The following is a 24,240-nucleotide window of genomic DNA, read 5'->3' on the forward strand; positions in this document are numbered from 1 at the left end:
GGGAATATTTTGTTTATTGTTCTTTCCCCAGTGTCTGGCACAGAGTAATAAATGAATAAATATTTGTTGAAAGAATGAATAAATGAGTGGATTCTATCTGCTTTCCTGCTCTAAACCTATAAGTACTCCCCCTTCCCCCTGCCCCATGCCTCCTCCTATTTGGTTGCAGCTGGATGGCTGGAATTTCAAACTAGAGAGAGCACATTTTGAAATATGTTCTTGACCAGATGATTTAGTTAGAAGGAGGAAAAAAGATAGGATTCTTGGAAGAAAGCCTGGAAAAAGCCCCTTTGCCCCCAAGGGGAAACAAAGAATAAATAGTCTTCTGGCTTCTTTTCTTCTTTCTTTTTAAAAAATATTTCCCCTGCTCTATTTGAACTGTCACATTTCAAAGCATTGGACACTAACCTCTGTGTCTACAGCCCTTTTGCCTTTAACCTCATCACTATCTGTTATTTGTCAATTACAAGGGGAGGTGCTAAGCTATCACTCATGGTGACACCCCTTTGCTTGGCCATACACTAGACATCTTCATTTCTGAGGACCAGTTAGTTATTGATGAGTCTCCCCAATTCATCCAACCACTGATTTCATACTTATGTACTTCTCTTATGTATTAAAATCTTTTTTATTTAAAAAAAATGATGAAGGCAAAGCCCTTAGTGACTCAATATTTCAATGAAGAGAAATGACACTGAATAAGTCCTAAACATACCGTAGTTCTATGCTTAACAAATACTTCCCCCCGCCCCAAACACACATAGGAATATGAGACGTGAACATTCTTTTCCCATTGTAGGTATGTTATAGTTTGAACGAAGCCACTCACGTATCCATCTAATTTCCGGAAGATCTTGATTGTGAAGGACTGTTTGTAGATCCCATCAGAGGAGCCCAGGTAAATGAACAGTGACTGATTCAATTAACTGATAAGAATCTATTAGCACGGATCCAAACCATCTTGTTTGAACACAGAGCATTATGTACAAAGAACAACCAGGGTGGCTGTCATTTTGTCTTGGTGAAATATATGGAGCCTGGGTGTGTCACAGCCCAGAAGGTGGCGACATACACATTTAAGGGACAATTAGTTTTTAAACGCCAAAGCCCCCCCCCCTCCCCCCCCAGCACAGGCAGTACTTAGTGAGAAATTCCTCTAATTGGATGGTTTTAAGAGCAGAACCCACCTTTTCTGTGGCCAGCAGGCATTCCCCTTTGAAGGGGTCAGGGCACGGAGGGTCTGTGTAGTTTCTTTTGCAGGTGAGTACGGTGGGCAGAGCACAGGCATGGCAGCTGGAGGACTTACTTTGAAATCCTGACTTTGCCATTTATGGTTGGTGTGGCCCTTAGCAGGGTACTTAACCTTGGTTTTGCTCAATATAATTTAGGACTAATAAGATTTCTGTCATCAAGCTCTGAGGATAAAATGAAAGAAGGTGTTTTAAGTGTGCTACATAGTGCGAGGTCTGCGCATGTCCTCTTTGTTTGCTTTTGAAAAACGGTACCGTTCTGGGGTGCTATAGCCCCTCAGCCTGTGGGTGTGGGGCAAGCAGAGAATGGGCTGGAGCGCAACCCCCATGGACCCCGCCTCGGCTGAGGGCCTCTGACGCTTCGCTTCTGCCCCCCTTCCACCTCGCCTGGGGGCCTGTGAACCTGGCGTTGGTTGAAATGCCTCATCTTAGGTGACTAAATGTGGCAAGCGGTACCTCCCAGAAGAGAAGGGTGTAATGTGATTTCATCGGAGGGAGATGAAAGAGAGTTCACCAGGACAATTTAAAACTTACAGCCTTAACATGTACAATAAGTATGCTGCAGAGCCAGAAAGGAAGGAAAAAAGAAGGGCATATAAATTTAACAAAGAATTCTTGGAGTTCTGAATTGGAAGCTTAGCTCCCAAAGCAGGACATTTGACCTGCTTGGAAAATCGGATATGGTAAACTTTGGGATGTTGGAATTCCTGGACGACTTAACAGGGTGTCTAGAATGTGGGTTCCTGTGAGTGATGACTTGGAGCAGTGCAGCTCCAGCCATGGGGACACGTTACCATGGAAACCCCGAAGCTGGAAGTTCCCCCATGCCTCCGAAAGGCTGTCAATTAGATCTATGCACTTGGGGAGTCTAATGAAAACAGACACTTGTCATTTTTCCACCAGCCAGCTAACATTATATACATTTAAAATATGTTCACGGAAAGAAAAGCCTGCGGTTAAGTTTCGCTGTTTATTTTAAGAGAATTCCCTTGTGTGGCTTTGGCAGGGCAGATCTTTTTTTCTCTCCCTCTACATTAAAGGAAAAAAGTGAGGCCCTCCAGTGTTGAGCAGAAACACGATTAGGAGAGTCACTTATGGTGGTTCATTTGAGGCTGTTGAGGGGGGCCTCAGTCCTACAACCTTATCTACATCACAGTGGGGTGGCTGGTCCCTTGGGGCCTCCCCTTCAGATTTCCCCTGCTCCTACTGGGTCCCCTGGCTTTTTGGTATTGTGAACCCATACTGACTGGCTGGTGGATACTTTCTTTTTAATGGGATAGCTCAGAAAAGAAACCTTCATTAGATATCACTCTCTTCAAATGTCAGATGCTGAGGAATGAGGGATCATAGTCTTTGGTTAGACTGACTTGCCATTTGAGGCCAACTGCTGGCATCTGACTTTCTGAGAACACAAATCAATAGTCAGGGCAGAAACCACAGTCAGAAGAAGAGCTGGTTCCAAGATTGGGTATTACCATTTATTTCCAATTGAAAGTGTGTGTGTATGCATTTGTTTATTGTTACCCAAACATGCTATTTTTGAGTTGCAATTTGCAGAAGAAACACTTAGCCCTCTTATCATGGGTATTGTTAATAACAAGATAGGAATGAGTATTTTCAAATTGGGCTGGGAACTGAGGCCCTGGTGTTCGGGAACCACGTCAGGTGCACACAAAGAGCTGAAAGCGCATATTTAATTGAGTCTGTCTTGCCTCACCCATTAGACAGCCAAATAACAACTGAAACTCTCATTCCCCACATGGAGAGTTAAAGACTGGTGCCTCCTTGACTTCTGAGTTCAGGGCATCCTTCTCTTCTTGCTTTCTTTCAAATGTCAAATCATAAGTAGGTCAACAGAAACCAGTGTTGTTAGTTCTCCAGTTAGGTTTGGTTTCCTAAGAATGTAGCAAACTTCACTACATTTGGTTTTCAGCAATATTTGAAAATTGCATTTTATGCTCGGCGTCTGATTGCATGTGGTAATTATCACATCTCTGCTTGTGGCGAAGAAGCTCACAATACTGATGTGGAAAGACACATATATTGCCTGGCCTCACTGATTGAATGGGGGGGGGGAGTAATTATACATGTCCCCAAAGTAATATAATATGTGGCTGTGTGTAAAGATTATGCTAAGAAACCCTTTCTTGGTATATTTGCAGCGATGGTGGTAATTAGTACAATAAAAACAGGAAATAGTAAGCCCACATCAGATATCTGTCCCTGCAGCTCTCTCTTCTAATATCCTTTAATATCAGACACTTCAGATGGGTGGCTGGCAGAATGATCACTCACATCAAATGTATTCAAGTAGAAAGTGCAGCGTGATGTTTGGTATATAAGACTTGACAGGGGCTCTACCATTCATTGACTGTCTTGGGAGAGTCACTCACCTGTCTGGCTCTCAATTTTACCACCTGTATTATAAGAGAGTTCATCTAATCGAGTACAAGTTTACTAATTTGATTCTACAAGTGTAAAGCCTGCCATGTGACCTTTAGATGCTGAGCGAATATTTCCTTCCTGGATGGGCAGGGAAGATCTCTCTCATCGCAGTAGGAGCTGTGCTACAGCCTCCCGGCCTAACCACAAGGACAAATGAGGACAAGAACACATGTCCTGCTTCTGCACAGCATCAGCAAAAGTCTAAACAGCTCTTTCTCAAGAGTTGCCCGGGTGTAGTGCACTCACCAACACAATCTAAATTACTTGCATGAAAAGAAGATATGTGTTTTCCTATTGTGGGTATTTTAATTAGTATTTATAAGATTGTTAAGTTGTGGCAACAGGATCCTAGCTGAGATTCTCTTAAATTTTGTGGTTTACTACTCGATATGGTAGCACAAAATTAGAACTTTGTAAAGAACAACGGTGTGGCCATCTTCCCTATAAACTCTATTAATGACCATCATTTTAAAGAGGAAATTGCTCCTCGCTGGGCAGTGCCTCCTCTGACTCAATTCTCTCTGCCAGCAGAAGGTGAAATTATAATTACAAACTTGATCTTGGCTGTGACCCCTGAATTGGCCCTTTGAAGGAACTTGGATTATGTCTGAGTCTGTTATCTCTGCAAGGAGACAAGCTGTCTTCAGAATTGCTTTTGGGGCCCCATCATGTCATTGTGAAATTGCAGTTAGTAATCTTGCCAATGTTTTTCAGATTTGGTGCAGATAAGCTTGAACACATCTGGTTCCCTGGTTTCTAATGTTATTTGGGGAATTGGATGATTTAAAGTACTTATTTTCTTTAACTCAGTTCTCATCATAATCCATCAACATCACGTCCTTTTATTCTCCATTTCATTTTTATATGATCCTATTAGTTGGGAGTAACCCAAGTGATATTTTTCTTTACTATGGCCCTGTCTCCTCTTTGCCTTTGCTGGAACTCAGGGACCATATACCTTTTGCTAAATCGGAATTCATCCATCCTCTGACAAACAATTTTCATAACCCTGATTTTCTTCTTTGAGTTTTGCTGGGGATGCAATGAAGGCAGTTCTTTCTGCTCCATGCAAATGACATTTACAACAATGTCCTCAAATCAGAGGCCTGAAATGCCTCTCTTAGATTATTGAAGCAATCAGCTGCACTCCATGGTGTCTTTGTGCTGCTCCATGAAAGTAGATGTGGGCTTCGGGGTTGAGAATGAGCCAAGCTTCCAGGCCCTGTTGTGACTCCTGGGAGGTGACTCACCAGAAATGTAATCCAGGATGCGTGAAAGGTGTCATTCCTGGAGATCTGGGCATCTCCCATTAGGTTTCCAGGTGAAATTGACATTCTTTGTTTCCAAGGAGGCAGACATGCTGAGTGAGTTTACACGGAAGAGGGGATGCCAGCCTGCTTCGGGGATATTTCTGCCTTTCCTGAATTATTTGTCTCTACATTAGAAACCTCACTGCTTACAGACCAAGATAGGAGTGTGAATTTACTCTTTGCTCTCAAGGTCGTATAAGGAATGCAGATTGCTCTTGTATAGCTATTTCCCCCTCTGCCATAACAGTAGAGAAAACTATGATAATCAAAGTACCAGTTGTTCAGTTCAACTTGGCAAGATGCTCATGGACAGTCTGCAGCACTGGGATTAGTGAGATGAAGTGATAAGACAGTCCCTTCGCATGAGATGTCATAACTTGAGTGGTTTGGTTGTGCTACGTGCTGGACTTAGTGACATAGTCAGTGGGGAATAGGAGGGAGTCAGGGCTGACTATGGAAATGAACCAGCTCTGGAATTTTCCTCTCGAAACAGGCGGCCAGCATTGTAATATACGGCCTAAAATGAGTTTCAACACCTTGTATTTAGTATCTGAAGGGATATGAGCCTGGTCCAGGTGGATTCTTGAAGTTCTATGGATGCACGATTTGCCAGTGCAGACGTGGCCCTTGTTACTGGTTAAGGGTAGCAAGTCAGGACGCTGATTCCTGAAGCAAGGGCCAGTGTGAATGAAGCATGCTGTCACAGTCCTATCCACAGAAATAGGGCTGAGGCATTGCTACATTTCCCACATTTTATGGATCACCGCTATTCTCATTTGCACACTTACTTCATTCAGCTTTTGGGATACAAGACGATTTGGTTTTTCTTTTACCTCACTGACTACTCTTCCCAATCTCCTCTCCTGGTTCCTCCTTTCCCCACCTCTTAATGCTGGAATGGCCCTGGGCTCAGTACTTGATCCCCTCTTTATTGACACTCCTTTACCAGTCTCTTGGCACTAAATAGCACCTATATCCTAACAACTTTTTAAAAAAGTTTATTTATTTTGAGAAAGAGAGAGAGCACACATATGAGTGGGAAAGGGGCAGAGAGAGAGGGAAAGTCCCAAGCAGTCTCCATGCTCAGCATGGAGAGAGCAACGTGGGGCTGGATCTCATGACCACGAGATCATGACCTGAGCCGAAATCAAGAGTCAGTTGCTTAACCAACTGAGCCACCCAGGTGCCCCTATCCTAACAACTTTTACATTTCTAGCTGAGATCTCTGTTCCAAACTTCACATTTGTGTATCCAGCAGTCTGCTCAACATCTCCACTTGGGCCTCTCACACTCAACAGGCCCAACATGAACTCCTTTCCGCCTGCTCCTGAATCTCTTCCATCTTAGTTGATGGCAAATCTGGTCTTCCAGCTGCTCAGGGAAAGAAGCCTTGAGCCCCATCAGGTTCCCTCTTGTATTCTCATATATGAAATCCATTCCTTTAGGAAATGCCATTGGCTCTCAACCTTCAGAGCGTATCCAGGGTACCACACTTCTTCCACCTCCTCTGCTACCACTCTGGGGCTTCAACAGCCTGTTAACATCCTGAAGTCTGCCAGTAATTTTCTAACTGCTTCTTTCCCTGCCTCTCTTGCACAACTTTCAACACAGTGGCCAGAATGATTCGTGTGATATTTAAGCCAGATTATGTCATTTTTAAAAAACCCTGCAGAGTCTCCATTCATAGTGAAAGCCAGGGTTTTTATGAAGATCGACACAGGCCAGCCTCAGCGACTTTTCTGACTTCATCTCCTGAGGCCCTATGCACGGCGGCTCTACTCCACACCTCTATCCTTTCCAGCACCCAGATAACCTCCTCCTAGTCTCCACACTGGCTGTCTCCTCTGCTTTCTTCCCGTTGTCAGCATACTTCCCTTTCTTACCTCCTTCTAGTCTTTACTTGGTTGTCATCTTCTCAGTATGGCCTGCTTAGATTCCCCCCATTTTATTAAAAAAATTTTTTTTACATTTATTTATTTTTGATAGAGACAGCACAAGTGGGCAAGGGGCAGAGATAGAAGGAGACACAGAATCTGAAGCAGGCTCCAGGCTCCGAGCTGTCAGCACACAGCCCGATGTGGGGCTCGAACTCATAAACTGCGAGATCATGACCTGAGCCGAAGTTGGACGCTTAACTGACTGAGCCACCCAGGCACCCCAGATCCCCCCATTTTAAAGTATACTTATTTATTTTGAGAGAGAACGCAAGCAAGTAGGGGAGGGGCAGAGAGGGAGAGAGAGAGAATCCCAAGCAGGCTCTGTGCTGGCAGTGCAGAGCCTGACATGGGGCTCGATCCCATGAACTGTGAGATCATGACCTGAGCCGAAACCAAGAGTTTCGGCTACCCAGGTACCTCTAGATCACCCAGTTTTAATGTTTTTTAATGTTTATTCATTTTTGATAGAGAGATAGACAGAGAAAGGAAGACACAGAAGCCGAAGCAGGCTCCAGGCTCTGGACTATCAGCATGGAGTCCGATGCAGGGCCTGAACTCACAGACCGTGAGATCATGACCTGAGCTGAAGTCGGATGCTTAACCGACTGAGCCACCCAGGCCCCACCTAGATCACTCTATTTTAGATTGAAACCTGCACCATTCTCCCCACCACCCTCTTAGCAGGCATTCCTGACTCCTAGTTAACTTCTGCTCAGCAGTTTTTTTAACCATAGAAGTGATCACCTTCTAATTTATTATGTTTTCACTTATTTACTATGTTTTTTGTTTCTCTTCCCTAAATCTCCTCCATACACATGCTACAATGTGAGGTCTTTGTGGGTGGAGGTTTTTATTTGTTTTGTTCACTGCTGTATCACAAGTACATTGGAAAGTGTCTGGTAAATGGTAGACACTAATTAAGTTTGTTCAATGAATGAATCCTGCAGTTGTATGCTTCTCTGTAAGTATATCACTTGCAAGTACTGGAAGGTTCAGAGTTTTAATGGGAAAGGGAGTGGTCAATGCATTCTTAACCCACTTGTTGGTTTTGCTCAGCTCTGTCACGTTCTACTGCAGAACTGAGATATAATTTTAAAATGGCATCGTCATTCCCCACCCCCTCCAGCTTTGAGAAAAAGAGATACTTAGATATTCAAGGAGAGTCTGACTCTTGGTGATCAAGTGGCTTGCATCACACTTTGGTCTCCTTAGGAGTTCCTGGGTATATCATTCTCCACATTAAACATCAGCTATTTCAGCACTGACACGCTAGGTTCAGGGTATTTGAGATAACTGACTCTATCACTGAGATACGCCAGTTGACTAAGTCACCTGAAGTCATAGCAGTCGTCTTTGTTGGCATTATCAGTGCCGTGAAAACACTGCTTTTATCACATCTTTCATTTTGAAGACTTGTGTGTGCATCTTTCTCCTTAGAAAACAGAATCATGTACCTTGTTCATTTCCTCATGTAGAATACTAAACAGGCATGTACTTATGGGCTGACATAATCAAATCCGTATTTTCTTCGAGAAAGAATCCAGATCAGGAAATGATATTTACCTCAGCCCTTCTCTAAGAATGTAGCAATGTGAGGACAGGTGTTTAAGCACAAATTCTTGCATGATGCGTAACGCCTAGGGGGCGCTACGGTGGGCACTTCAAGTGCATATTTCGATTTTGATGGTGTCAGGATGCCTTTAGTAATTTTTTAACTCTTGGGCAAAAGACAGGTGACTGATTCTGATAGCTAACCTCTACGCCAGACTCTGCTCTAACTCTTTCTAGCCTTCTGGAGTAAAGAAGGACAGACAAATGCATTGGTGATGGCTCTGCGATGCGAATGAAAGGGGAGATAAAAAAGGAGGCAGCCCTCCTGAACTCACATTCCGCTTTTCCTGTGAAAACGTTCCTGTGATTTCCTAGCAATTCTCTTGACACTGAAGGATAAAAATTGCATTGTAGATGTAATGGTCTTAATTAGTAAAATTGACAAGAAAATACTTATCTCTTTATATTGAATGACAGAAAAACACAACTTAGGGAATTTGTCACTTATGATTGAACAGAATCACATTTTAGTCTTACATATTTGTCTCAGCCTGATTAGTTCACAGGCAGGTTTTTGTTTGGTTTCCTGGATCATGAATATTCTGAATTCCTAGCTTTTCTTATCAGCAAAGCAAAGCAATTTATAACATGGGGCCTGAACAAACAAAGCACTTTAGACTCTTTACAATTTCCCTATTATGGAAGCTGATTCTCTGCTTAAGAGGCAAACTCACTATTTTTTATTTCATATTTTTCTTGATCAGAGAGAGGGTGTCTTCTTATTTATTTCCTATATTTTTTTATTACATCCTGATTTTTTTTAAGGAAAGGAAGGCTGGCATCTTTAAATTCCGTAATACTAAGTCCAAGACACTTTTTCTACCTCTACGCATCTCCTAAAATAATCATTTATGCAAACAACTATGTCTTCTAAAAGAACACAAGGATTTGTCAAGCATTCCTCCATTATAAACACTACATGTATGCCAAGAACCAGTTCATCCTTTGCAACTCAGCAGTTTCATCTAATAGTAAAGATGCATATGTGCATAAGTGGTGGTATTTGTGATAGAAAAGTTACCAAAAACCTGTTCTGATCCTCTGTGAGTGTAATATAGTTGTCATCAATTCTGTGTTAATCACAAGAGTCTTATCCATAAATAGTGCAGTGTGTACCCTTTGGCCCTTATATGGAATACAGCTTTGAAAAATGCCTTTTTTTGGCAAGGGAATTAAAAGCAAAAATGAACTATTGGGACCTCATGAAGATTAAAAGCTTCTGCACAGCAAAGGAAACAATCAACAAAACTAAAAGGCAACGAACGGAATGGGAAAAGATATTTGCAAATGACATATCGGACAAAGGGCTAGTATCCAAAATCTATAAAGAGCTCACCAAACTCCACACCCAAAAAACAAATAATCCAGTGAAGAAATGGGCAGAAAACATGAAGAAACACTTCTCTAAAGAAGACATCCGGATGGCCGACAGGCACATGAAAAGATGCTCAACGTCGCTCCTCATCAGGGAAATACATATCAAAACCACACTCAGATATCACCTCACGCCAGTCAGAATGGCCAAAATGAACAAATCAGGAGACTATAGCTGCTGGAGAGGATGTGGAGAAACGGGAACCCTCTTGCACTGTTGGTGGGAATGCAAACTGGTGCAGCCGCTCTGGAAAACAGTGTGGAGGTTCCTCAAAAAATTAAAAATAGACCTACCCTGTGACCCAGCAGTAGCACTGCTAGGAATTTACCCAAGGGATACAGGAGTACTGATGCATAGGGGCACTCGTACCCCAATGTTTATAGCAGCACTCTCAACAATAGCCAAATTGTGGAAAAAGCCTAAATGTCCATCAACTGATGAATGGATAAAGAAATTGTGGTTTATATACACAATGGAGTACTATGTGGCAATGAGAAAGAATGAAATATGGCCCTTTGTAGCAACATGGATGGAACTGGAGAGTGTGATGCTAAGTGAAATAAGCCATACAGAGAAAGACAGATACCATATGGTTTCACTCTTATGTGGATCCTGAGAAACTTAACAAAAACCCATGGGGGAGGAGAAGGGAAAAAAAAGAAAAAAAAGAGGTTAGAGTGAGAGAGAGAGCCAAAGTGTAAGAGACTCTTAAAAACTGAGAACAAACTGAGGGTTGATGGGGGTGGGAGGGAGGGGAAGGTAGGTGATGGGCATTGAAGAGGGCATCTTTTCGGATGAGCACTGGGTGTCGTATGGAAACTAATATGACAATCTGTGTTAATCACTCACTCACTATTTCATATAATAAAAAAAAAAAGAAAAAGAAAAATGCCTTTTTTTCTTTTGGTTTCTTAGATGACTTAAGTGACAAAATTGATTTTGGGACACTAAGCATTATTATTGTTATTGTTCCATAGAAGATATTGCACTTTTGAAAACAAACCCAAGGCATTAATGGCTTCACATCACCATGGTTTTCTCATGGCTGCAGTGAGATTTTTCTGGGTCCCTGGGCAGCTGGAGGAAGGCAAGGAGAAAGAGGACCGCTGGCGATGCTTCCTCTTTCTAACCTTGATGAGGATGTGGCCTTGCAATCACAAGCCTTGCTTAATTTGGTTCAGCAATGACAAGAGTGTAAATATATTTGTAAAAATATAATATTTCCTTAAAAAAAGGGAAAAGTGTCTCAGTGTGTGGATTTGTTCCGGATGGCAATGGAAGTCCAAAGAAAAAAAGAAAAGAAAAAGTGGCAAAAACAAGAACTGGCATCTTTGCACTTCTGGCTGGGGCCCTCCCTGACATACAAGTGTTACTGGAGACATAGGCCCCAAGAACAAGAGAAGAATCCATCAGGATGGGCTATGCCTGTGTCTGTCTCAGGTCACTGCTGTGCTTCTTTTAAGGTCCATATCCTTTGCCAAAAATGTTAGAAATTTGTATAGGTGTATGGGTGTATGTATGGGTGTGCCCTCCACCCACACCTCCCAAACCTATTTTGTGTGGATAACACACTAAGAATTAGGTGTTAATAAAGTTATTGGTTCAATCAATTCCGATTTCAGATATTCATCATCGTATTTCTTTCATCGTAGTTTATTTTTTAGGTCCTTGGCTAAATCACTGCATGAGCAAGTTCACTTGTACCAGTGATGTTCCCACTTAAGTCCCTTTTTTATTTATATTTACAACATTAGTGTGAGTCGTATTACATTTTCAAATGTTTAAATGGTTTTATTGGGGTAGCTTGATTTACAGTAAACTGCACATATGTAGAGTGTACAATTTTATAACTTGCATAGATGTATATGCCTGTGAAACTGTCAAGAAAACATTTTACAATTAAGATAGTGAACGTGTCCATCATCCCCAAATGCTACCTTGTGCTTATTGCTAATTCCAATTAGCTTCTGGGCTTTTCAACTCCACATCCACAGGCAACCATTGATCTGCTTTCTGTTATTGTAAATTAGTTTGCATTTTCTGGAATTTAAATATAAAAGGAATCCTATAGGATGCACTCTTTTTTGTCTGGCTTCTTTCACTCACTATAATTATTTTGAGACTCATCTATGTTATGTGTATTAATTTTTTCCCATTTTTATTGTTGAGTAGTATTCTATCACAGGGGCATACACCAATTTCTTTATTCTGTTGGTGAACATTTGTATTGTTTCTAGTTGTTGGCTACAACAAAGAAAGTAATTGTTAGCATTAACATCCAAGACTTCATATGGGTTAATGCTTTAATTTCTCTTGGATAAATACTTAGGAGTAGAATGGCCTGATCATACGGTAGATGTATCTTTAACTCATGAAACTACTAAGCTGTTTTACAAAGTGTTTGCACCATTTTACACTTCTACCAGCAATGAATGAGAGTTCCAGTTTCTCCAAATTCCTGAGAATAGTTTTTATGGTCAGTCTTTTAATTTTAGAGTTTCTAATAGGTGTGCATAGTGGAATCTTCTTGTGGTTCTTTAACAAAATTTTTTTTTAATGTTTATTCATTTTTGAGAGAGCTGGAGAGTGAGCAGGGGAGGGGCGGAGAGAGAGAGGGAGACCCAGAATCTGAAGCAGGCTCCAGGCTCTGCTCGAACTCATGAACTGGGAGATCATGACCTGAGCTGAAGTTGGAGGCTTAATCAACTGAGCCACCCAGGTGCCCCATCTTCTTGTGGTTCTAATTTTTATTTCCTTAATGACTAATGACGTTGAGCTAATGACTATTGGCTAATGTATTTGCACTTATTTGCCATCATATATATTCTCTGGTGTGATATCCATTCACATGTTTGGCCTGTTTTGAATTAACCAATGTAAAGGAAATATTTTTTTTATTTCTATATTCTGGATGTAGTTTCATTGATTTGTCTCTGTTGTTATCTCTTCCACCGATTTCAACTGAATTTTTATTATTTCTTTTGTTTACTTTGCATTTAATTTGTTCTCTTTCTAGTTGTTAAGAGAGAAGCCGTGGTCATTGAATTGAGACTTATTTTTTTTTTAATTTTTTTTTTCAACGTTTATTTTATTTTTGGGACAGAGAGAGACAGAGCATGAACGGGGGAGCCAGAATCGGAAGCAGGCTCCAGGCTCTGAGCTGTCAGCACAGAGCCCGACGCAGGGCTCGAACTCACGGACCGCGAGATCGTGACCTGGCTGAAGTCGGACGCTTAACCGACTGCGCCACTCAGGCGCCCCAAATTGAGACTTATTTTTAAAATATCACTGTTCAGTGATAGAAACATCCCCTTTAGTACTGCCTTTGTTGCATTCCACATCCACAGATATTGTGTTTTCATCTTCATTTTTTTCAAAATACTAATTTTCCATTTCGACTTATTTGACCCATGAATTACTTAGAAGCACAGTTCAGAGAGAGAATTCAATGTAAATGGAGAAATAAATACCCACAGTAAATCATGCCCTGGAGGGCATGCCAGTGTGGACAGGGAGAGAGTGAACAGGAAAGATGGAGTGTAGAGGATCCCAGCAGTGGTGAGGTTTTGATAAAATTACTCCCAGAAAGAGGGTTTTACCATAAGTGAGAAATTTCAGGAACAGGTGTGAGTCTTCATAAGTTAAGCTACCAAAGAAGTGAAATATATAGACTTGAGCATGTAGAAAACCAGAGCAGTGGTCCTGGGAAGGCTCTAGTTTTGCAGGTCCCTTGAAAGGGATGGATATTTCTGGGTGGCTTGGTGGTAAAGATGAAGAAGGAAGCAAATAGAGGAAATAAACCATGTTATACAAATAAAAGTAAATCAATGAGCTAGAAAATACTCTAACCTCTTAGGACCCAACCCCCAAAGAAATTGTACTCCCTGTGCCAAGAGAGGGAAGTATTCTCTTGAACTAAGAAGCCCAGTGGACTCTTAGAAAGAGAGTTTCAACTCCCTATATAGATGGAGGTCAATTGCTGATCTAGAAAAACAGAAGAAATTCTAAAATGAAAGAAAATTAAAGGCATTTGCAAAACAACTCCAAAAAAATTTAGAAAGTCCAAATGCATATTATTAAGCCAATAAAAATAATTCCCTATGCTGAAAATGAAAGACGAGAATGGTAACATGATGCTACAACAGGAATTAAATAGTATTAAAGAAACACTTTCAGAGATTAAAGAACACTTGGATTCAAAATTTAAAATTTTGACTCAAAATTAAAAACTCAGACATGAACCAAAAAAATTTAAAACGACAAAAGTGAAATGACACTTGATCAAATTTAGGAAAAAATTTGAAGGAAAAGGATGAATAATTTAAGAAATGAAAACTGAATTATATGTCCACAGAGGATAATGTACTAAAATAATAGAAGAAAGAAATAAATGTAATTAAGAAAGAGGTCAGAACAATAAGGGAAAACACAAGAAGATCCAAAGTACCGAATATTGGAATGTCTCAAGAAAAAATTTCATGATTGGGATGAAACTAATACTTAAAACTGTAATCTAAAAAAAAACTGTAAGAAAAAAAAGCTCTCTATATCAAACATTACGCTGTATGTTTGGAAAGTTGATCAGTAATGATCAGCTCAGGGACATATCCTGGTGAAACTTAGACTTTAAAGATAAGGAGAAAAAAAATAACTCTGGGCCTCCAGGCAAACAAGATCATATAACTGATGAAGGAAAGGGAATCAGAGTGGTATCAAATTTCTTTCCAGCAACCCATGAAGCATGAGCAAAAAGGAACGTCATTTTCGAGAAAGGCAAGGAAAGATAAGAGATAGCCAGGGACTTTATGTCCAGACAAACTGTTCTCGAAGTATCAGAGCTATACACAACAATTTAAAATATTCAGAAACTTAGGGAATACTCCATTCACAGTCCTTCCTGAAAAATCTATGAGAGATGAACTTCACCTCGACCAGGAGTGACTGGGGAGCTTTGGCAAAAGGCTAGTTCCTGCTAGCCTTTGCCTGCACTCTGACCCTAGGGAAGGTCTGAGTTCCTCCCTGTCTGCCTTCCATACTGAGATCAACCAGGCAGAGCTGTTTTCTAGTGAGGGCTGCCTATGTGTATGTTGCTAAATCCTAAAAAATACAAACTGAAAATATGTTGCTCATTTAAATAGGACAATACGGTCTCCATGGATTCCTTCCCCAGTTGTGGTTTAAGATAATAGACAATGGAATGACAAATGGAAGGTAGGAAAGGGCAGGAGGCTGTGGTCTGTCCGTGAAAATTTGTGGAGGAGAATTAATGAATTTGAGTCCTACAGATATGAGCAGACTGTTGTGCATGGAGAAAACAACAAAGAAGGTGAGCAGTTCTAATTTTTTCCAGTGTTCTTCCCTTGAGTAATTGTATGCCTTTGCTGGTTGACAGAGACAGTGTTCTGTGCACTTGCAAATGATGCTAAATTTTTGGGATGCAGTGTGTATGTGAGAGAGAGAGAGAGAGAGAGTTTTATAAACATCCTCAGCACACATAGCATCCTTGATGCCATTAGTGGGGAATGGGCATCCCTGAATGGTTTTAAGGGTTTCTTTCCTGTTTACATTCCCTATGATATGAACCCTGCTATTTAAAATGTGCCTGGTACCAGCATTACTGACATTATTGAGGAGCTTTCTAGAGATGAAGAATCTGTCCATTTCTAAAATGTATCTCCAACTTGAATACACGTAAAAATTATCTGGAGATGTGAAACTCTGATTTTGGTTCAGAAGTCTAGGGTGGGGCATGAGATTATGCATTTTTAACAAGCTCTCAAGTCATTTCAATATTTCTTTTGTCCTTGCACCATAATAGACCTTCTACACTCAGTCCCCTTCTGGAGGGGTTTGTTGAAGGAACCCTTTCTGCTATCCCCTGGCAAACTAGTGTCCTGTGTTTGCTATGAGCAGTAAGGCATCGTGAGGGGAGAGAGTCTCCTATTAATCTCCTGAGGACCTAGGACTAGGTTTTGTCTATGGTATTTAGACTACATTTCCTTTTTCTCGTCTTCTCAGGAAGTTGCACAGTCATGAGTCAGTTATTTATACCTGTCTTAAAGATGTTAGTGATCTCTTGCCCACTGAATAGATTCATGAAAGGACTGGCTCTTAATAGGTAAGTGAATTTATTTTGTAAGTCATCAGTAGGAATATAATGAAGTGAAATCCCACAAACAAAAAACAGAGCTACTTGATCCTGATTATAATCCCATAGAGCCTTTCATTATCATTGCATGGGGCCTTTAAAAAAATTCAGTTTCTGGGGTGCCTGGGTGGCTCAGTCTGTTAAGCATCCAGCTCTTGTTTTTGGCTCAGGTCATGATCTCACGGTTCGAGCCCTGCGTCAGACTGTCTGCTGACAGTATGGAGCCTGCTTGGGATCTTCTCTCTCCCTCTCTGTCTGTCCCTCTGTGTGTTCTCTCTCTCTCTCTCTCTCTCTCTCTCTCAAAAATAAATTAATAAACTTAAAATAAAAAATACAATAAAAATACAGTTTTCAAAATACAACATCCATTCTTGATAAAAACCCTCAACAAAGTAGGGATAGTTGGAACATATCTCAACATAATAAAGGTCATATATGAAAGACCCACAGCTAATATCATCCTCAGTGGGGAAAAACTGAGAGCCTTTCCCCTATGGTCAGGAACAAGACAAGGATGTCCACTTTCATCATTACTATTTAGCAGAATACTAGAAATCTCAGCCTCAGCAGTCAGACAACAAAAAGAAACAAAAGGCATCCAAATTAGTAAGGAAGAAGTTAAACTTTCACTATTTGCAGATGACATGATACTCTATATGGAAAACCTAAAAGACTCCACCAAAAAATTGCTAGAACTGATACACGAATTCAGCAAAGTTGCAGGATACAAAATCAATGTGCAGAAATCTGTTGCATTTCTACACACCAATAATAAAGCACCAGAAAAAGAAATCAAGAAATAGATCCCATTTACAATTGCACCAAAGACAATAAGATGCCTAGTAATAAACCCAGCTAAAGAGATAAAAGATCTATACTCTGAAAACTGTAGAGCATTTATGAAAGAAGTTGAAGAGGACAAAAGAAATGGAAAAGCATTCTATACTCATGGATTGGAAGAACAAACATCGTTAAAATGTCTATATTACCCAAAGCAATCTGTACATTTAACTTAATCCCTACCAAAATACCACCAACATTTTTCACAGAGCTAGAACAAACAATCCTAAAATTTGTATAGATCCACAAAAGACCCTGAATAGCCAAAGAAATCTTGAAAAAGAAAAACAGACCTGGAGGCATCATGATTCTGGATTTGAAGCGATATTACAAAGCTGTAGTCATCAAGACAGTATGGTACTGGCACAAAAACAGGACACCTAGATAAATGGAACAGATAGAATACATACAACTATATGGTCAATTAATCTTTGACAGAGCAGGAAAGAATATCCAAAGGGAAAAAAAAATCTCTTCAGCAAATGGTGTTGAGAAAACTGTACAGCAACATGAAGAAGATTGAAACTGGACCACTTTCTTACACCATACACAAAAATAAACTCAAACTGGATGAAAGACCTAAATGTGAGACAGGAAACCATCAGAATCCTAGAGGATAACATAGGCAGCAACCTCTTTGACCTCGGCTGGAGTAACTTCTTAACTAGACATGTCACTGAAGGCAAGGGAAACAAAAGCAAACATGAACTATTGGGACTTCAACAAGATAAAAATCTGTGCAGTGAAGGAAACAATCAACAAAACTAAAAGGTAGCCTCCAGAATGGGAAAAGATATTTGCAAATGATATCTGATAAAGAGTTAGTATCCAAAATCTAAAGAACTTATCAAACTCAACACCCAAAAAACAAAACACCCAGTTAAGACATGGGCAAAAGACATGAATAGACACTTTTCCAAAGAAGATACCCAGCTGGCTAACTGACACAGGAAAAGATGCTCAACATCACTAATCATCAGGGAAATGCAAATCAAAACCACGATGAGATACCACCTCATACCTGTCAAATGACTAAAATAATGGCACAGACAATGGGTGTTGCCGAGGATGTGGAAAAAGGGGAACCTCTTGATCTGTTGGTGGGAATGCAAACTGGTGCAGCCACTCTGGAGAACAGTATAGATGTTCCTCAAGAAACTAAAAATAGAAGTACCTATGATCCAGCAATTACACTATTAGGTATTTACCCAAAGGATACAAAAACACAGATTTGAAGGGGTACATGCACCACAATGTTTATAGCAACTTTATCAACAATAGCCAAACTATGGAGAGAGCCCAAATATCCACTGACTGATGAATGGATAAAGAAGATGTGGTGTATATATAGACGATGGAATATTAGCCAGCCACCAAAAAGAATTAAATCTTACTGTTTGCAATGACGTGCATGGAGCTAGAATGTATTATTCTAAGTGAAATAAGTCAATTAGAGAAAGACAAATACCATGTGATTTCACTCATGTTGAATTTAAGAAACAAAATGGATGAACATATTGGAAGGTGAGGGAAGAGGAGAGTGAAACAAACCACAAGAGACTCTTGATGAGAACAAACTATGGGTTGATGGAGGGAGGTGGGTGGGAGATGGGCTAGATGGGTAATGGGTGCTAAGGAGGGCATTTATGATGAGCACTGGGTGTTGCATGTAAGTGATGAATCGCTGAATTCTACTCCTGAAACCAATATTGCACTGTATGTTAACTAACTAAAATTTATATTTAAAAAAGGGAAAAAAATAAATGGCAAATGTTGACCCTCAAAAAAAAAAACCACTAAAAATATGGTTTCCTAGGTCTTACTGGAGAAACATTCAATTAAATGAGGGCAGGCAACATGTGTCTGATTTTGAAAAATTTCACTAATGATTATAATGCAGCCAGTTTGAGAACACTGCTCTGTGTAAACAATTACCCTAAAATTGTATAACCAGGTAGTTCAACGCCAAACACACAAAAAATGTTGAAGTGTAATTAGAATACTGAGGATTCAAATAACCCAATTAGCAAGCTTGGTCTAATGGAGAAGTATAGAACTGTGTACTCAGTAACTGAAAAATATGCATTTTTTCAAACACATGTAATAATTATCAAAATCATTCCTATTACTCAAGGTTTAACAAATGTGAGAGAATGATTAGTACACAGATCATATTTTCTATCAATAATGCAATTATAATAGGTTTCAAAAGTGTTTTTTTTTTACTAAAAATGTCCAACATGTTAAGAAATTAAAAACATACTCTTCTAAATAACTCATAGGTCAAAGATAAAATCCTAATGAATACTGGAAAATACTTAGAATGGAAAAATTATAAAACCACTGAATATCAAAGTGTGTGGGATGCAGAGAAGTAGATTCAAGCTTATGTTAGGAAAAGGAGAAACTTGAAAACCTGTAAAGTAAGAATCCAACTTAAGAAGTTTGAACGTGAATAACAGACTAAAAACAAAAAAGAACAGAAAAAAGGAAATATAGTGCAAAGCTAGTTCTTTGAGAAGATCACTTGAAAACTATTCAGAAAGATCAAATAAGGAATTAAATGGAAAAGCAATATTAAGAATAAAAAGAGGGCATGCCTAAATGTATAACAGAGATTAAAAGTTATAAGTTAGGCACAAATGGGACTTGTCTATAGATTTGAAAATCAAAACAAAGTTACTAGAAAATGTAATTTATCAAAATCGAACCAAGAAACAACCAACTCAATTTAACCAGAGGTTAAAAAAGTCTTCCCTCTTAAAAAACAAAAGCAACAATAACAAAAGCAGCAACCACAAAAGACCAAGATGGTTTTTTACATTTGAATTGTAACAAACATACAAGTAATAAGACTATTCTAATAGTATACAAATTCTACTAGATAACCTAATCTTATTTGATAAGAAAAATAAAAACCTATGACAGTACAAGAAAGAATTATAGGCGAATCTTACTCATCAATATAGATACAAAATCTTAAAAAAATTTTAAATGAATATATAGTATACAAAAAGATAATGTATCATGTCTGATATGAACTGTCCAAGGAAAACAATGATGACCTAACATTAGATCATTATTACTGTATTCCACCACATTAAAGAATTAAAGAAGAACAGGAAGTTAATATATAGAGTCTATCCATAATGTTCACACGCATTTAGTAAAACAAAAAACAAAAAAAAAAAACCAAGAAAAACCCCAAAAACCAACCTAGAAAAATCAAGAGTAATGGTAATAGAAAGAAACTTTTTGAATCAAGTAAAGGATATCTGTAAACCACTTACTGCATAGAATTTATTCAGTGTGAAAGTCTAAAAAATTTCTCTTTACATTCAGAAGTAATCTGTGCTTTTAGTCTTGTTCCAGAGGTCCTAGCTAGTGCAATAAGACAAGAAAAGAAGAAAAACTTATAAAAGCAGAAGAAAACTGTTAGTATTTGCATATGATATGAATGTAAATACAGCTAACCCTAAAGATTTTAAAGGCAAGTATATAAATAATAAGTATGAGTTGAAATTTGTTAAGATTAAATTTTACATCCAAAAATAAATTGTATTAATGTATGCCAGCAACAAAGAGTAGAAAATGTCATTATTTTAAAAGCTGAATTTAATAAGAACAACCAAAAATGTAACGAATCAAAGAATAAATTTAACAAAGGGCATATAAGGCCTCTAATGAGGAAATTATAAGTTTTTATTATATTAAAGAAAATTAAAATAGGTGGAGAAGTATATCAAGTTCATTGAAAGGGAGACTCAGTAATTTTTTTCAAGTTTATTTATGTATTTTGAGAGAGAGAGAGAGAGAGAGAGAGAGAGAGAGCAAGCAGGGAAGGGGTAGCGAGAGAGTGAAAGAGAGAATCCCAAGCAGGCACTGCAATGTCAGCACAGAGCCCTCCCTATCTGTGGCTCAAACCCACTGACCATGAGATCATGATGTAAGCCAAAATTAAGAGTCAGATGCTCAACTGACTGAACCATGTAGGCACCCCAGGAGACTCAATAAGTTTTAAATGCCAATTTCCCATCTCCCCTAATAGGACCCCTTTGATTTGAATAATAATCCTTACAGGATTTTTCTTGGAACTAAACAAGATGATTATTAAACTTATTAAGAGAATGATGTCAAGCAGTGTCAAAACACATTTCAACAGGATGAAAAAGTTGATAGAAAATTCCCTACTGAATATCATGACTTGATACAAAGCTATTCGGTATTGTTGGTTAAAGAATAGATAAAACAAGAAACAGGACTCCAAGTCCAGAAATGAAACAAAACAAAACAAAACAAAACAAACTTGAACTGTAATGGAGCCAATATTGCAGACTTTTAAAAACATAATTGTGTTCAGATTATGTTTATGTTTATGTTATGTTTATGTTATGATTATGTAATTATGTTTAAAAACATAATTGTGTTGGTTATATACATAGAAAATGGAATTAGATTCATATCTTATATATTTCACAAAATTCAGTTCTAGGTGGATTAAATACTTTCATCAGAAAGGAAATACTTAAAAAATTGTAGTAAGAAATGTAAGAAAATATTTCTACGACTTTGAGATAGAGCAGTATTTTTTAATCAAGACACAAAAAGCCCAAACTGTATACTTGATTAATGTGACTACGATAAAATAGAGACCTGCTTATCAGACCAGAAATAGGGGAAAAAGACAAATTATATAAACTATGAGAAGTTACTTTTCATAGATATAACTAGCAAACTACTGGTATCCAGAGTATACAAATAACTCCCCAAATTCAGTAAGAATCAGGCAAGTCCACAGAGTAAAATAATGAACAAAAGACACAAATAGTCATGTTACAGAAGAGGAAATGTGAGGGCAATAAACATATGAAGATATATCCACACTCATCAGTGTTAAGGAAAGACATATTAAATGCAATATCAGATAACAATGTATATTTTCCTGAATGGCAAAAGTGAATAAAGTTGATGTCAAATGATACAAAGAATTGGTTATAATGTGGAGCAATGCTTATTTTTATAAACTGATGGAGGAAGGTTGATTTGGTAAAATTACTTTGGCAAACAATTTGGCATTAAGTAGCAAAGCTGAAAATGAACCTTTCCCTGTGCCCTGGATATTCTCTACAACACAGGAACACTCTTGGGCATGTGGGAGAAGAGTCATGAATGGTGCCATCGATTTGTATTATCTATAGTGTCAGAAAACTGTGAATAAATGTCAGTTGAGACAAAAATGGGAAAAAATGGTGTTATGATCGTACAAAGAAATACTACAATACTATAGTAATACAAAAGTGAGAATTAAATGTATTACATAGGTGAATCTCCCCAAAAAAAAAAAAAAGAAAAGAGGAGAAAAAAGTTTAAGAACTTAATTTGAATAACACTTTTGTAAGTTAAAAAAACAATAAAATACATAAGAGCAAAAAATATTAGGATAACTGCATATGTGCGAAAGCTATTTGGAAAAGCAAAGGAATGATCAATTTAAAAATTCAGGAATGCAGTTAAATTTAGGTGGGAGAGAGAAGGATATAACTGCAGATTTTCACACCGAAAACTTCAATACCGCTGGGAAAGTTCTATAACTTAAATCTGGTGAGTTCATGGATATTTATGTTTATATCTTACTTAAATTATTTAAATGTATCAAGTATTTGATAATAAAATCTTTGAAATGAATGACTCAATCAAATATGTTTTTAGGTATTAAAAGTAATTTAAAAAGTCACAAAAACAGCTACTCCAAAGCTAAGGTGAAACTTTGTATTATCCCAAATCTTGAGGCACCTAGAATGAGTCAGTGTAACGTTCTTGTCCTCACCTAGAAAATGAGTCCATTAAACACTGGAGTGAAGGCCTTCAACAACCCACAGTTAGTTAAATCCAATTGATTGTTATTTTTTTCTCTCATTCTAACTCTGGGCCAGATATCTGCTTCCTAATTACTTCAATTTCCTGAGACTACACCTTACTTTGGCTTCTAAAACATCCTCACCTGATTTTTCTCTTTCCTTACCACTTCAGGACACTTGGCATCTCTATCGATCATGGAAAAAAGAAACCGTACTAGGTATTTCAGCAAAGAGAATTTAATATGGAGAACTGGCTATGTGGGTGTTTGAGCACGGCAAAAGGAACAGGGAAGACAGGAGCGGTCTTAACATCCTAAGGGCTGGAAACACAAGGGATAGGCTGGGGCTGCCAGAACTAGAATCTTCGAGGACAGTCCTGCAGAGTCGAGGCTGAAACTTTTGAGTGGATCCCATCCTGGTGTGATAACACTTCAGAAGCTCTGAGAAGAGCTTAGGCAGAGCTGGGCTCAGACAGGGGGAGCATGAAGTTGCTGCATGATACTGCAAGAGGACCAACACCACTGGAGACTGGAACCATCTGTGACTGTCTAGGGGGAAGGGCTGCCATGGCCGCATCACTGACAGAATCAGCAAGGGAACAGGAGACAAGAGGGAACAAGTCTGTCCCCATTCTTCAGCTTTCGGGTTTCCCTCTAGTTCCTCCTATTGGCAGAACCTAAAAGGGAAACCAGCCTGCCAGGAATAAGTGTTTTCAGGGTTCTGGCTCCAGCATCACAAAGCAAAGACAGTGACACAAAGTATCAGACAGTGGATTTGAAGCTTTGGGGACATAGCTTAATGACTATCACTCCTTCCAGGTCTTTAGGCTTCAAAGAGAACATCAGAGCTTGGACGTTGGTTCATTTCTTTTATCCCCCTATACTCCTTTATGTAGTGTCATCTGGTCTCAGGCTTTCTAGATCAGATAAAATCACATGACTACCAAATGAATTTCTCCAGCTTCCCCTTGAACTCCAGATTTGTATATGCACATATGTGTTTGACAACTCTAATCGAGTACTCGAAAATCAACTGCAAACTCCATGCTTGCAAAATGGAATTCTTTTAGTTCAGGACCTGGTTCTCCTCTGTTAATGTTACCGCCACCTACACAGTTGTTTAAGCAAGAAACCCAGGCATCACTCTTGCCTTCTTCCTCGATGTCATCTCTCTTCACACCCAGCCCATCAAAATTCTTGAGGTTTAATCTCCAACATACACTCAGATCCCGCAGCCTCACCCAACGTGCATGGCCATAGCAGTGCTGCAAATTGCTTTGCACATGGACCACAGCAGTAGCTTTCCAGTAGCTCTTCCTGCTAAAGTTTTTCATCCCTTTCAACTCACTTTTCACACAGGAATCTAAGTGAACTTTAAAAATGATAAATTATATCACGTCACTCCCTCATGTAAAATCTGTTGGATTTCTATTAACACGACCAAAAAGATCTCTAGGAGCCAACATT

General features: G+C 39.0%; 1 pseudogene; it reads left to right on the plus strand.

The window, feature by feature from the left end:
- LOC113600205 (60S ribosomal protein L31-like) overlaps window positions 1-24,240 on the plus strand; it is a 254,519-nt pseudogene that overhangs the window by 117,620 nt on the left and 112,659 nt on the right.

The sequence above is a fragment of the Acinonyx jubatus genome, chromosome D2 (assembly GCF_027475565.1).
Source record: "Acinonyx jubatus isolate Ajub_Pintada_27869175 chromosome D2, VMU_Ajub_asm_v1.0, whole genome shotgun sequence".
In the NCBI taxonomy this organism is placed as follows: Eukaryota; Metazoa; Chordata; class Mammalia; order Carnivora; family Felidae; genus Acinonyx; species Acinonyx jubatus.